Source organism: Alexandromys fortis, unplaced genomic scaffold (assembly GCF_014885135.2).
Source record: "Alexandromys fortis isolate MF-2015 unplaced genomic scaffold, M_Fortis_MF-2015_v1.1 scaffold_174, whole genome shotgun sequence".
NCBI lineage: Eukaryota > Metazoa > Chordata > Mammalia > Rodentia > Cricetidae > Alexandromys > Alexandromys fortis.
This window is the reverse complement of record NW_026068063.1, coordinates 3,459,611-3,475,249: the sequence shown is the minus strand read 5'-3', so window position 1 is coordinate 3,475,249 and position 15,639 is coordinate 3,459,611.

The following is a 15,639-nucleotide window of genomic DNA, read 5'->3' as shown; positions in this document are numbered from 1 at the left end:
TTGACTATGCTGGCCAGAAATTCAGACTGTCTGGAGAATGAGGTAGAGTCACAGATTTTCATCAGATAGCATGCGAGTCTCCCCAACGCTCCCTGCTGCTTTGTAAAAGTTTGACTGCAATTCTTGTAAAGAAGCAGGGGGGGGGGGGTGACATTAGTCTGGGAAGGTGACACATATCCAAATGAGCTTTCAAACGTCTTTGGGAGTCTTGAACATCGGGCCCAATCAAGAAAAAAAAAATCTAGCTTGTAGTGATCGTCAAATCTTTGCGTCAATTTTCAAAGGAAGGAAGGAAGGAAAAGAAAGAAACCAGACATCGAGTTAGAACACTGGGTGACAGTGACCTTGGCTTTTGGGTGGATATCAGCGTGATGGGGGCTGGAATTAGGAAGATTTATGTCAGTTCTGACACCAAGTAGTGGCAACAGAGGAAACTCAGCTGCCGTGAGCCTCTGGGCTGCTTCACTGTGCAGAGCAAGTTCACTGTGGACAGCCCAGCCGTCACATGACCCTTTTGCTCTAACAGCTCCGTGGTCCTATCACATCCTATATGTTGAGGCTGCAAGGCCCAGGGTGGGCTTCCGAGAACTGGAATTCAATCACGTGAACATCAAATTCCAGATGTGAAATATGGGAAGGGTGATAAATAACTGGCAAGATGTCTGTGCACATGAGATGTCAACTAGAGAGGACGCTAGGACTGCTGCACCTGCAGGCAGGAGCCCGCCCGATGTTGGTGTTAGCCCTGGCGGGGGATGAGGGATGGGTGTGTGGTTTCTGTGACTTGTTGATTTCCAGGCTGTAGATGTAAATGTCCCCTCCGAGGCTGATTGTATACCATTACTATGCTCACTAGTCACGACAGCATGGGGGAGGCATGTGCACGGCCAGCTGGGCAAGCTGGCTAAACCTACCTCCGGTTCATTCCTTGTAAAACTGTCCTAGCTCTCTGGAGTCAGAGGCAGGCGGATCTCTGAGTTTGAGGATAGCCTGGTTTACAGAGCGAGTTCCAGGACAGCCGAAGGTTGTCTTGAAAAGCAAAGCAAAACAACCCCCCCCCCAAAAAAAAAAACCAAGCAACAACAACAAAACAAACTGTGAACTCGCATGCAGGAGGCTCGGAGGAGAAAGGAGCTCAGCAGAATCTGTGTGAGTGCTGTGGACTGGAGTAATGAAAGATACCAGTGAGTCTCGGCCACACCCACTGGCAACCTCGTGTGGGTAGAGGATGAGGGAGAGTGTCCAGCTTGGGCTGCTCCGACTGCCCCTCCTGCCCGAGAGCCCATGAGTACACTTATGCACAGAAAAGGCAGGATGGGAGGGAGAGGAAACAGTTCCTTCCCACTGATGCGGGGACCTGTTGCTGTCTCATGGGAGGTTACACTAGGAGAAGGCTGGAGGAAGCCTAAGGAGTCCGTGCAGACCTCGGTGGTTAGAGAATAAGACACAGAACGTGTTCACACCACGCTCTTGAGCTCTCGACAGCCAAGAGAGTACCTCCTCACCCTAAGCTCCCTTCCTTCTGAAGTTAGAACCCTGTCAGGGCTTTGTCTCCTGGGTGTTTCCAGAAGCTCACAGACCTTTCAGAGCTGCTTCTGCTTTGTGACTGCATAGCTCTACACAGCAGCCAAGGACATCTTCTCCTCACTGGCTGTAGGAATCCCACAGCAGTTTCCCTCCCTGTGGGTACTTGGGACTCCATGGGTGTTTGGCCCCAAGCCCCGGCCCATGGTCTCACTGAAGTCTCAAGTCCCTTGGTAAGCCGGGGCAGTCACTGTCCCAATGTTACAGATGAAGGCAGCAAAGCTAGGGGACTCAGCTACAGGAACGGAGGCAGGAGTGGAGTCCAGCTGTGTGGTTAGTGAGAACACTTGCTGTGGGTCAGGATGGCTGTGGACGACTTAGGGATACAGGCATGGCCTGATGCTTGGCAGCCTTTGCATGATCCACGCTTTCTGAATATGGTGCAGTTTCTAGGTGCTCACCCTCAAGGGAAGCACATATGGTCTAGAGGCAGAGATGGGTGATGAAGCCGATAGCCTTATAATTGCAATATTGAGAAAGGATCTGAGGGGTGGCATTGGAGAGCACAGCATTGTGCTGATTGCTCTGCTCCCGCTGGGCTGCCCTGCCTTGTAAGCTCAAGGGCAAGGCTGAGCTTTTTTCTTCCTCTCTCCAGTGTCTTCAGAACTGTGCACAGGATCTAGCATGGTGTAGGTGCTTAGGATGTTGTCGCCAGCTCAGAACCTTGGTCCCTTGCTCTGCTGCCTTTTTAGGAAGCTACAGATATGTATTGTCATGTTAACATGATACATGCTCACAGATGCACTCTTTCCTATGCTGACAGATGTTCCAATGAGCATGCAATAGGCTCGTGTATGAGAGAGAGAGAGAGAGAGAGAGAGAGAGAGAGAGAGAGAGAGAGAGAGAGAGCACACAAGTCCAGGCAACCAGTAATACAGACCCCCTTCTCTTATGTTCACCCCTGTGAATGTCTAAATTCCTAAGCAGACCTACAGCTGCTGCTCTGGGATACACACGTTCACACAGGTATGCAAGAGAGGCATTCTTAGCCATCCACAAGCAGCTACCTGTCTCCATGAACCAGCCCAAGGCAGCCACTGCTTAAGGATGGAGCATTCTCCTCCCACTGAGCACACACACACACACACACACACACACACACACACACCCTGGAGGTGATGAGCAGACAGCAAAAGCTTTACTGCTCTGCATCAAATTCAGCTGGAGGGGGAGGGGCTCTCTAATTTGTCTTCCTCTTCGCCCCACCCCTTCCCAAGGCGACCATCTGCCTGATACCAAGTCTTGGGAAGCACCCTTGCCTGGCTCCAGTTCTTCACACCTCCAACTCTCAAGCAGGAGCTTGCCCAGAGGACCCTCTGAGCCCCCACTAGGTCCTAAGCAAGCAGAGATTTGACTTCCCAGGCAGCCTGCTCCCTGCAGCCTCCCTCCCAGCTGATGGACTCTGGACCAATAGGAAGTGGGCAATAGTGCCCAGAAGCCTGAGGGAAAGTGTCAGCTGCTAAGAGGCTGGTCACTGGAAGTCCAGAGAGGCCCAGGGCAGTCTGTGTACCTGTCTCTCTCTTTGTCTCCCCCACCCTCTCTGGTTACAGTACTAGGGCCTCGCTGTGACCTGCTTGTTCTAGCCACTCACACCAGTCCTAACCCCACGAATCTGAACCCCATTGGCAACATCCTTGTGACACCTCACTTGAGTGTGACTCTGGAGCACCATGAGGTGACTCATCTGTCCTCACCGCCCCCATTCTATGGATGAAAACACTGAAGTCCAGAGAGGTAACTTTCTGAAGGTCACAGAACTCACTGATGTTTCCAGAACACCTGCCTGAAACAGGACTAAAGCTGAGTGGGAACAAAGGTATCAGGATCCCCACATAAGACACCCACCCTTAAGCCTGAAAATGCTGCTCCCCCAAAAGAGAAAGGAAAGAGACCAAAATGTTAATAATGGGTGTGTTGGAGGGTGTAATGGGGTAGGAGTAAAGACAGTTTGATTTTCTTTGTGTTCTGCAAGTATTGTAGTGCAAGTATGCCTTGCATTTGCATTAAAACAAAAGTCATTTAAAAGGGAGGTAGGCTGGGGCTATGGCTCAGTTGGTAGAGGCTTTGCCTAACAAGCATGAAGCCCTGGGTCTGATCCCCAGTACTGCGTAAACCAGGCGTAATGGTGGCACACCCCTGGGATCCCAGCCCTTAGGAGATGGAGGCAAGAGAATCAGAAGTTCAAGATCATCTTCAGTTACACAGAAGTTCAAATCCAGTCTGGGCTACACGAGACCAAGATGGAAGGAAGGAGGGAGGAAGAAGGAGAGTGGGGAGAGGATCAAAATGAATCTTGACAGTAGAATTTTAAGCACTGGTGAGAAACTGTTTGGGAAGGGGAAGGACTGTGCTGTGGGATCCATTATCAGTACTTCAGAAAGCCTCGTCCTTCCTTGAGGTGCCCAGTCCAGAATCCTGCCCCTAGCCTTACATTCTTCCTTCTCTGCTGACTTGTTCCCTCTCCCTCGTCATGCTGGTGTGTGTGAGGAGGGCGACATGACATGCCCTCTCTCACCTGCCTGGGGCCCTTCTCCAGCCCTTGAACACGGCTGTATCTCACCAGGAAAGGCTGGATGGAGAGGGAGATGCCCTTTAACAACCCCGACACTGGTTGCTTCCCTCATCAAGGCAGCAGGTTTCCTCCTGGAAGCCTTGACCAACTCCAGCCTTGGCTCATTCATCACTGACTTGAGAAACCTCACTGGCACATGATACCAGTGACCACTCGTCCATGGTGCCCTTGAGTTTAGGAGATGTCTGGGATCCTTACGGAACTAAGAGCTTGTGCCCTGAGGCTTTTTCCTTCCTCCCTCCTTTTCTCCATCCCCCTCCTGCTTCCTTTTGTAATGACAGGGAGCAAACTCAGGGCCTCACATACTAGACAAGCATCCTGCACCCTCAGGTTCCTCCTATTTCTTTCATACCCTCAGCTCCTATAGAGGAGGACTTGAACTTTGGCTCCAAATTAAGAGATCTTAAGTATTAGAACATTGGTTCTCACCCTGTGGGTAGTGACTCCTTTGATGGTCACATATCAGATATCCTGCATATCAGACATTTACATTGCAATGCATAGCAGTAGCAAAATTAGTTATGAAGTAGCAATGAAATAATTTTATGGCTGGGAGGTCACCACAACATGAGGAGCTGTATTAAAGGGTCACAGCGTTAGGAAGGTTGAGAAACACTGGATTAGAATGAACTAAAGAATGAATGACCCTGAGCAGTCACTTACTTGACTTACTGATGATTAGAAATCCTGCCCCGGGCAGGCTAATGTTGCTTACCTTTAATCCCAGGCTCTGGCGGCAGAGGCAGGCAGATCTTGATGAGTTTGAGGCCAGCCTGGAATGCATAGGGAATTCCAGGCCAGCCAGGGCTACACAATGAGACCCTGTCTCAAAAAAGAAAAGAAAAGAAGGGAGGGAGTAAAGAAAAGAGGGAGGGAGGGAGGAAATGAGGGAGGGAGGGAAGGAGGAAGGGAGGGAGGGAGAGAGAGAAGTCCTGCCACGACCTTCATGACCGGAGGCAGAGGGAGAGTTCTCTCCTCTGATGTAGATGAGAGCAGACAATGTTCTCAGCAGGCCAGTTCTGTAATCACAGACACACATGAAGGTAAGAAGTGACACAGAGGGAAAAATCCCAGTGTCAAAGAATTTGCTCCATGGTTGCCAGTGGGACTCATAAATGGCAGGTGACACATATGTCTGCCCTCTGCCTGGCCACTCGGCTCACTGGGGTGTGAATGCCCCACCCCACCCCTGGCAGCCACTTTCAGAAGTGTCAGAATGCAGTGGGGTGCCTGGGCAGGCAGCATGGAGCTTCACCACCGTGAACTCCAGCAGAGATGCAGGGTACCATCGCTGACTCTGCCCACAAGAAGGAAAGAAGATGAGAGAGGCAAGGGCATCAGCCACCTCGGGACACAGAAGTGAAGAATGGGGCCAGAATGGGCCGTGAATGACACCCGAAATATGCGACTTCGCACACAGGCGTCCTCAGCACTGTTTGGTTGTCATCCTCCCTGCAAAGGACAGGTGAAAGGAAGGGGTCCCATCTGGATGCTCAGAAAGTCCCCGAAGCAATGCATGTTCTTCCCACTTGCCACCAAGGCCATTTCCTCTAGGTCATATTGTCACATCATTATAACTGCAGGAACATTATACATTATAAATGTACACGCACATTTGCAAGAAGTTGTGCCAAACATTCTGTTTGGTAGGTGGTTCAGGACAGATTCCTACACTCAGAGTCAGAGCATCAAGGGTGTAGCTAGACTTCCTTCTTTCCACTGGGGGGGGGGAACTAAAACTGGGAAACACTAAACCTGGAACACACACACACACTCACATACGCACACAGACCAGGTGGGTCTGTGCACACCTGCAATCCCAGCACTCGGGAGGCAGAGGCAGGCGGATCTCTGTGAGTTTGAGGCCAGCCTGGGTACATAGTAAGTTACAGGCTAGCCAAGGCTACATAGAGAGAACCCGTCTGAAGAAATTATATTTTTTTTGTGATTTCATAAGTTGTAATTTTATGTGATTGTGTATAATTTGTGACATTTAGTATAGTATGACCACCAGTAAATAGCTACACTGTATTATTTAAGAACTAATGACAAGCTGGGTATGGTGACCCGTGTCTTTAATCCCAGCACTGGGGAGGTGGAGGCAGGGGGATCTCTTTGAGTTCAAGGCCAACTTGATCTACGTAGTGAATTCCAGGTCAGCCAGAGTGACATAGTGAGACTTTGTCTTTAAAAAAAAATGGAAGAAAGAAAAGAAACCTAAATCTATACACTCCGCACAGACCTTATCTTCTTAGATATCTTCTAAAAATATCTTCTTAGTCAGCAGCTCCCACTGAGACCGGCTAAGGCCGTGACTGTCCTTGAAGGAATATAGTCCATTGGGAAGTTGTGTAACACTTAATGGCATCTGACATCTCTAGATAGGGTTATTAATTATGATAACTAACTAATAAATTAACTATTGAGCACCTACTATGTGCTGGATATAGTATTAACTCATTTATTTTCTTATTTGGGATTTTGAGCAGGGTTTCTCCATGTAGCCCTAGCTGTTCTGGAACTCACTCTGTAGACCAGGCTGGCCTCAAACTCGCAGATGCACCTGCCTCTGCCTCCCGAGTGCTGGGAATAAAGAGCTGTGGGCCACCACCTGTCCAGTATTAACTCATTTAATCCTCATATTTTACACACAAGAAACTGAGACACAGGGCTGGCCTAGAAGCCATGGAGCTGGTGTCAGAGACCACAGGAAAGAGAAGGAAGTACTAAACACAATGCGGAACCAGGTAGAAGGACCCTGGACTCACTGTCTTAGAAAGGCTATGCAAGGCAACACTGAGATGCTGTTGTGTTTTGACCTGGATCTTGCAGGTGACTTTTATGGTCCTTCTTTTCTTGTTTTACCCACTGGGACAGCACATCCTACATTGCCACAGAAGTCTTGAAACTTCTAGGAGGCGGACCTATCTGCGGCTACTCTAATGTAGTTGTAATTGCACGTGCTTCCAATAGAGGTCGCTAACTCCAACAGGATGGAGCCTGGAATTACATGGAGAGAAACCTGAACCATAGCAACTCCATCAATGGGTCATTCTGGGATCTCAGCTTCCTCACGCGTTAAATAGGTTAACATTCTCAGTCTGCAGCTCTTTAGAACCAGGGTGGAAAATGTGAGGGCCACACAGCTTTCTAGTGTGACTGAAAACGTTCTTCCAGCCGCTACCCACGTATGTTCAAAACTCTATTCCTTCCACACTGTTTGGAGCATCACTCACTGTACTGGATGTCATGCACGACCCAGAAATCATTTCTACGTTTGCATAAAAGGACTTCAAATAACCATATAAACCAGACAGTGCTGCGACCGTGCCTGCAGGTTCCGGCTCTTTGAGGGAGGTAGAAGCAGCCGCTCTTGTCCTGCTATAGAAAATGACTATGAAGCCGCAACACAGCTATCTCCTCTGTGACTGGAGGTCACTCATACCTAATTGGTGGGTGGGGAAACAGAGGCACAGAGAAGCAAGGATCTAGATCCAGTAATTTCCCAGCAAGCTAATTCCAGAACAAGAAATAGAAAGGGCCAGCATGAGAAGAAAGGTGTGCGGAGTGGCCAGGGAGGGACGGAGTGGGTGGAAATACCTGTCTGCCCTAACAATCCTGCGAGAATATCTGAGACCAGCAGCTGCCTACGGTGATCAGCCTTCTGCAGGAGCGCCCCCTGCTGGTTAATGGGGCCCGCGGCGACGGGTTGGAGATTCAGGAAACACCTTAAGAAGCACAGGTGCTCGGGAGTGTGGCTTTAATGCCTTCATTTTGCACAGGACAAACACAAAGCTTTAGGGGAAGTGACCCATTTAAGGGAAAGTCGGGACATTTGGGATTTTTGAAGAATGCCTGCCTCACACTCTAAAGCCCTCCTTTCTCACACTCCCCCACCCCAGAGCCCCCTTAGTCCATGCTAACGCTCCTTTCCTGCAGTCCATGTCGCTTCACCAAGAACCCCAATAGAATGCTGTCTTTCGCCACGGGGTGAAAGGGAAAGGCAGGGAGGCTGACCTAACGAAGAAGATGCCATTTAGGAAAGGGACCAGGCCAGAGTCACCGAGGCCCCTGGAGAACCCTGCCAAGCCCAGGGTCCCCCAGTCCCGCTGCCTTCCTCCTGCAGCCCCCGAACTCTTCTTCCTGAAGTTCTGCTCTCTTCAGCTCCCCAGCTGAACGGGCTCTCGAGGCTTTTGTTTTTGATACTTTTGTCTTAGTTTTTTCAGACAGGCTTTCTCTGTGCCTTCCTGGCTGTCCTGGAATTCATTCTATAGACCTGGCTGGCCTCGAACTCAGAGATCTGGGGAACTAGGGAGGGGCCTCTTTATTGTGAAGTATCCTCCCACCTACTCAGACTCTTCCCCACTCAGAAGTGTCTTTACTTGGGGGGGGAGGGGAATAAATATTGATCAAGGTGGCCAGCAGGATTTTTCTGGCACTGGTCAGTACTAGTTTAGCTTTCCTTCCTGGTCGGGTGATCTCGGACGACTAAACCCTCTCGGTGTGTCCATTTTCCTCACTGCTGCTTGTGCCGGCTATGAGGGGTGCAAGAGGGCGGTGTGCCTGGCACATAGTAGGTGCTCAGCCAAGAGCAGATCTGGTCAGTCAGGTTTCCAAGGAGCCATGGGCTGGTCTGTCTGGCTTGCTCCCCTCTTCCATGACATCGTCTTTGTTGAAAGTGAGTCTTCCCACCTTGATCTTACAAACCTCCCCCCACCCCCGCTGCCACTGACAGCGGCATCCTGGCAGAGGTCTTGGTGTCACAGAAGGACCGCAAGAAAAGGAGGTGCCCTTAGCAGGAAGTACTACCAGGGGTGTTCCTGTGAGTGACATAACTTCCGGGTTTCGGAGTCTGGATCTCCACAAGAGCTGGCTTCCTCACCCTGTGGTCTTTCTAAACAATCTCCCTCCCTCCGTTGCATTCGTGTCTGCTCCCTGCCTCTTGCAGCCTGTGCACGGCTTGTCGCAGCCACGGAATCCTCTCTGTGCTGCAGCCACTCAGTGCTGGGGCTCTGTGCATCCCAACACATACGGCAACGAAGAGAGGGGATCTCACGTGCATGCTGTCTGGGCCTGTCAAATGCTTTGGGCAGTTGAAAACTGGCTTTGGAAGGGTCCTGTGTTCGCACATGCTCCCCGGAGACTGTGGCCATGGGGGCAGATTCAGTGCTATGAAGCATGGCCACAGACAGATTTATTTAACAAAACAAGCAACTGATACGCATTGTTATGAGTAATAGTTGAAGCTCGTGGAAATCTATTTGAACTTCTTTAGGAAGGAAAGCACCTTTGCAAGCTGTTATGAATGGTGAATTATCCCTTCCCCAGCTCTGCCCCCATCAAACTGTGCCAGACTCGAGGCTGAGGGCATAGCTGGGTTGGTAGAGGGCTTGCCTAGCACACACAAAGCCGTGAGTCCAATCCCTTGCACTGTGTAAACCTGGTATGTTGGCATATGCCTGTAATCCCAGTATTGTGGAGATACAGGCAGAAGGATCCTAAATTCAAGATATACGGTAAGTCTGAGGACTGGACCAGAGAGCCTGTGGATGGATGGATAGATAGATAGATAGATAGATAGATAGATAGATAGATAGATAGATAGATAGATGGCTGTGGAGATGTTCAATCAGTAAAGGGCTTGCTATATGAGCATGAAGATCTGCACTGGATCCCGGCACCCACAGAAAAGTCGGGTGCAGCAGCAAGCCCATATAATCCCAGATCTGCTCAGAGTGTGGAGATAAGAAGATCCCTGGGGTTTTCTGGTTATGGATTGGTGAGTGTCAAGTTCTGAGAGAGCCTGTCTCAGAAAATAAGGTGGGAAACAGCCGAGGAAGAAACCCAATGTAAACCTCTAGCCTTTACACACATTTTCACATCCACATAAACACACACACACACACACACACACACGTGCGCGCGCATGCACGCACGCACGCACACACCAGAGAGAGAGAGAGAGGGGGGAGGGGGAGAGAGAGAGAGAGAGAGAGAGAGAGAGAGAGAGAGAGAGAAATCCAAATTTGAATGGGCTCTATCTGCTTAAGGGCTGCAGCCAATATGGCCCCAGGGAACAATCTCCCACTGCAAATGTGACTGATGGGTTGGAAGAGGGGCTGTTTCCTTCCCCACAATGATCTCTGAAATAAGATGAGTTTTCTGGGGTTTGTTTGTTTGAAATAATATCTCATCATGTGACCTTGAGCTTATGGCAATTCTCCTGCCTCAGCCTCCTGGGTGTAGGATTATGGGTATGCCTATGCACCACTTCTTGTTTTTGTTACCTTGTTTTTAGAAAGATTTCTTTTCAGTTATACTTGTATGTGATATGTGCATGTGAATGCACGTGTCCATGGAGGCCAGTAGAGGGCGTCAGATCTCCTGGACCTGCAGTTGTGTGCCCTTGGCTGTAAGAACTAGGAGCTGAATGAACTCTCCAGAATAGTATATGCTCTTAATAACTGAGCCATCTCTCTAGCCCAGCCTTACTTCTGTTTTTTTGTTTTGTTTTGTTTTGCTTTTAACATAGTTCCTTGTGGTCTCTCCACTCCCTGGCTAGGCTGAATCGTTACCAGGTCACTTCTGAGAGAACAGGGAAGGGCAGGGAATGTGGCAACTGTGTCCCCATTGTTTCTGTAATACGTTTGGTGGGTTTTTGGTTGGTTGGTGTGTTTTGTCTTTAAAGATTTATTTCTATTTTGTGTATATGAGTGTTTGCCTGCACGTGTGTGTGTGTGCCATGTTCATGCCTTGTGCCCATGGAAGCCAGAAGAGGCCATCAGGTCAATGGAACTGGAGTTACAAGGAGTTGTGAGCTGCCATGTGGCTGCTGGATTCTCTGCAAGAGCAGCAAGCGCTCTTCATTGCTGAGCTATCTCTCCGACCACTCTTTTTTTTGTTGTTTTGTTTGTTTATTTTTAAATTATATTTTAGAGTTTTTAAATTTTATTTTATGTGTATGAGTGTTTTGCCTGCATTTATGTAGGTGTACCACCTATATGTCTGGTGCCTGCGGAAGCCAGAAGAAGGTTCAAATCCCTTGGAACTGTAGTTACAGATGGTTGTGAATCACCCTGTGGGTGCTGGGAACTAAACCTGGGTCCTCTACAAGAGCAACAAGTGCTCTTAAGCACTGAGCCATCTCTCCAGTCCTGTTTCTATTCTTGAGACAGAGTCTAGCTCAATAGTGCAACCAAAGGCAGCCTAGAGCTTCTGCTCTTCCTGCCTCCATACCTAGAGGGTTTCGTTGCAGTCATATGCCCTGCGCCTGGGCTGTGCAGGGCTGGGACCTGAACTCGAGCCTTCATGTGTGCTAAGCAAGAACTCTACCAAATGAGCTACACCCTCAGCCACCTCTGACCACTTCTAAAGCAGTAGGGAGGGCTCAGAAAACGAGAACCTGTCCTCTACCTTCACCCCAGTACAGGGAGTCAGAGCTAAGGCTTGGGGCTGCGAATACATAACTATTCTCTTGGGTGACGGTAGACTGCTATACACATGGACAAGGCTGGCAGGACACTGCCCTCATAGAGCCCCTCAGAGTGACTCAGAGGGCTTCCCCTCTAGGCATGCCAATTCCATGGCAGATGACGGTCACTGCAAAAATGCCCATCGTGTCCTTGGCTTCTCTACTGTAGAGCACCCTTCCGTGGAGCTCGGCATGCAGAGTTGAGCTTGTCCATCCTAAGGCACACACCAGCTTTGTCCTCTGCAAAGGGGATAGAAAAGCAAGCCTTTGGGATCATTACCTGTCCCCAAGCACATGCCCTGAAGAGGATGTCAACACCTTCCCGGGAAGCCAGCTTCGGCGCTTTTGGAAGGACCCCAGATGCCCAACTTTGACATAAAAGGGATCTGGATTCACATCTCAGTTCCTGAACTTGCTAGGACAATGACTTCCACCAGCCCTCCCGCCTCTCTGGGCCGTGTGTCCCTTGTTTGTAAAACACGGATGGCACCAACCAGCTCTTACTTGGGGCTCTGTTGTGGACTGTGAGGAAACAAAAACCAAAAGAGTACAGTGACATCAGGCCTGGTCCCACTGAGCCCCTAGCATGGGTCTCATCGTTCCAAGATGCTTCTCCCATGGTAGCTCCAGGACAGCATGCGTCTGGAACTCAGGCATCATAGCAGGGTTGAGTCTATGGCAGAAGGGAGAATGTGGGAGTCAGAAGGGATCTCGCACACCGGCAAGAGACCCTTCTGCAAAGACCTTCTGAAAGCGGACGGGTTCTTTCATTTACTTCGGCACAAACGTGTGTGTAGACAGGGGAGACCGTTCTTTCACAAACTCAAATCCTCGTGTGTCGGTTTCTCCATCCACACATCCCACTTTTAAGTCATTCCAGGAGACAATGAACAGCACACTTGGGTGTCGGGGCAGAGGTCATCAGGATAGCACCCTGTGGTCTAGACAAGCTTACCCCCAACCCGGCTCGCCAGGGAGGCCAGCCACTCTCCTCAAAGTCTTGTGTGTGAATTGCACCAGCTCTTTGAACATGTCAGGTGTCAAGCACACGGCTATTCATCTCATTACCCTATTTATTCCTCCCGGTTCCTTAGCAGCTGACGTTTTTAACCATTGGATGTCTGGGTGCTGACAGTACTGAACTTTGCCCCCTCTTATCAGGGCAATAAAACACCAAGGTATATAAAGTATGTACCAGATGTGTGTTTGTTCTTTGCCCCCAAAACCTCTCTCTCTCTCTCTCTCTCTCTCTCTCTCTCTCTCTCTCTCTCTCTCTCTCACACACACACACACACACACACACACACACACACAGTCCTGCTTCTGGAGTCATGAAAAGCAAAGCGGGTCCTGAAACTCTTAGTCCATGAATGAAATGCAAAAAAAAAAAAAAAAAAAAAAAAAAACTAGTACCATTGCCTAGGATACAATAAAGCCACTGCCTTTCCTGGACTCCCAGATGGAACTCCAGTGTTTTCCTCTATGCACCCACCCGAGCCTCTCCCTAGGAGAGGGAAGAGAGGCTCAAGACCTAGGTGAGTCTCAGGATCCCGGGGAGGGGGGGGGGGTGGTGCTATTATTAATTGCCAACGGCTGCCAAACTTCTCTCTTAATGCTATTCCTAGAATCTCCACCAGGTGTCACTCTCATCCTTACCATCCACCCAGACCCCAGTCTTCGGTCTGTTAGGGCACAATTCTCAGCAGGGATATGGTGGCCTTAGAGATGGGACCATGCTATATCACCTCACGGTCTTACAGCATCACTTCAGGGAAGGACTATAGATCAGAAAAGGTGGTGCAAGGTCCCAGTTCCAGCGCTGGGGAGAGTGGAGAAGCAAATTGGCAGCCTGGACCATCCTCCCTTCCTGCCAGCCCAGCTGGATCTCTCCACCCTGAATTAAGAGAGACCCTCGTGGATGTCACCACTGCCCCACTCACCTGATTCCCAGCCCTGAACTTCAGAGGGCAAACCGTGGTGACGGGTCAGGGCCACTCTGTGTTCGTTAATCACCAAATTGCTGAAGATTTGAAAGCGGCTGAAGTCAGGGAGGGTCCCCAGAGGAAAAGACTTATATCTCAAGAATTGAAGCCCTGGCCCTGGCCCTGGCCCCACTTAAGACCCAGAAGATGGGCTGGGTGTGTGGCTCTTTGATACAGCCTTTGCCCGAGAGTCCGATGTCTGATCTTGTTCGGCTCTTCGCCCTACCGCACTATTCCTGACTCTTGCTTTCCCCGTGGAGCAATGCCGAGGAACAGCGAGAGAAGCAGGGCTGCGGGGAGGTGGGTGGTGTGTGCAGGGGTGTCATCTCATGCAGCCTTCAACAGTGTCCCCAGTGGTGCAGCTGGGGAACCAAGTGGAAGGTTGTTCGTTTCCTCCCAACACCAGCACTGAAGAATCTCAGGGCATTGATGTTGTGCCCAGAACTAGAACTGGGCTCAGTGGCCTTGGCCTGGGGACTTGTACCCCCGTCAAAGGAACCTGGGAGGGCTTCAGCCCAACTTCCATGTGCAGCTTCAGGCTTGCTGATGGCCCGCTGAGGCCTCTGAGCCATGGCATCTGCCCCAGCTTGTGTATCTCCCCATGGACAGACAAGGGTCTGGGATACTTGAGAACTAATTTTGTCAACAGTCTTTAACTGTTAACCCTCCTGGCTGTGGGGCGGACCCCATCTGGCCACAGACCTGACCACTGGTAGCTGCAGGTACAGTCTTTAAGTACTAAGACATAGTCCCACTGACTTCTTTTCTCCGTGGGCTCAGCATGTCAGTTCAAGAGCCACCCCCTTCGGAGTTCTCTGTTAAGGCTTCCTGGAGTTCAGACACCCCCAAACCTCAGTGTTTCACTCAGAACCGACAGAAATACACGTCCATAGAGAAAAAACCATATCACGAGCTCCTGGTCTCAATGTGTCCACACTGTTGGCTTTCCTGGGCCCTGGCTAGTGTACTGTCACCTCAGAAGTGGCAGGGACCTTGCAAGTAGCCGGGACCACCGCTTTCTGAGCCTTTTTCAGTTCCTCTGCAGGCCAGCCCTGTTCATCTGTAACCTCTCCAGGAGGGGGAGGGCTGGGGGCACAAGAGGCTCTTGGGGCAGCAGGTGGGGGGGCCGGGGTTCCCCTAACTGCAGAGGCTAGCTTTACACACCCAGCAACACATGTCCTCCTTTATGGCCCGGGCTTTCTCTCGGTGCTTAAAGGCCACAGTGAAAAGAGCAGCGCTGATTCTGGCTGCCTGGCCGTCTCCTGGCAACAGGCCTGGCAGGAGGTCTTTCTTTCTCCCCCCCCCCAACCTCCCTTCTCTTCTCCACCACCCTCCCTTTTCCTTTCCCCCCTGTGTCTTGTGTTGTGTATCATTAAAACTTCCCTCCCAGCCACTTGGCAGCCAGTAACCAGGCCCTTCTGGGGCCAGTTCCCTCAGGGTAGATCAGCTAGCCCCAGGGGAGGATCCGAGGGGTCAAGCCCCCAGAGTGGCGGCTTTGTGTGATGGAATGAGGTTTAAACTCCAGTTGGCAACCTTCAGCACACTCAGAGGGGGCAGCCACTACTGTGTGCACGCAAGCACGCGTGCACGCTGCACCTCAGCTTCCTCTCCTCCCCTCTCTTCCAGGACTCCGGTGTCTCCCGTGAGTGCTTGGAGTCTGCCAAGAGGGCCAATGGGCACTGCCCCGTGAGTACAACCCTTGCCCCAGACAAATGTCCATGAATGGCTGAGGCGGCCACTACCAAGGACCCACAACTAGCTCCTATCTTGTGTCTGGGTCTGGCCCTGAGAGGCTAGGGCATCAAGGATGGTGTCCATTAGTAACACTGGAGAAGTAAAACATCCAGTCACCTGGTATCATGACCAGATGCACTGACTTCATTGGACCATTTCAATCTAGAGCCTGAGATCACACAGCCCATCAGCAGAAAACTGGGTTGGATCTCTTGACTTCCCACCCTATCCTCCCAGCTCTTGTCTACTTCTAGAACGGTGTCTGAGGTAGGTATCTGAACCTGACCCATCCTCCT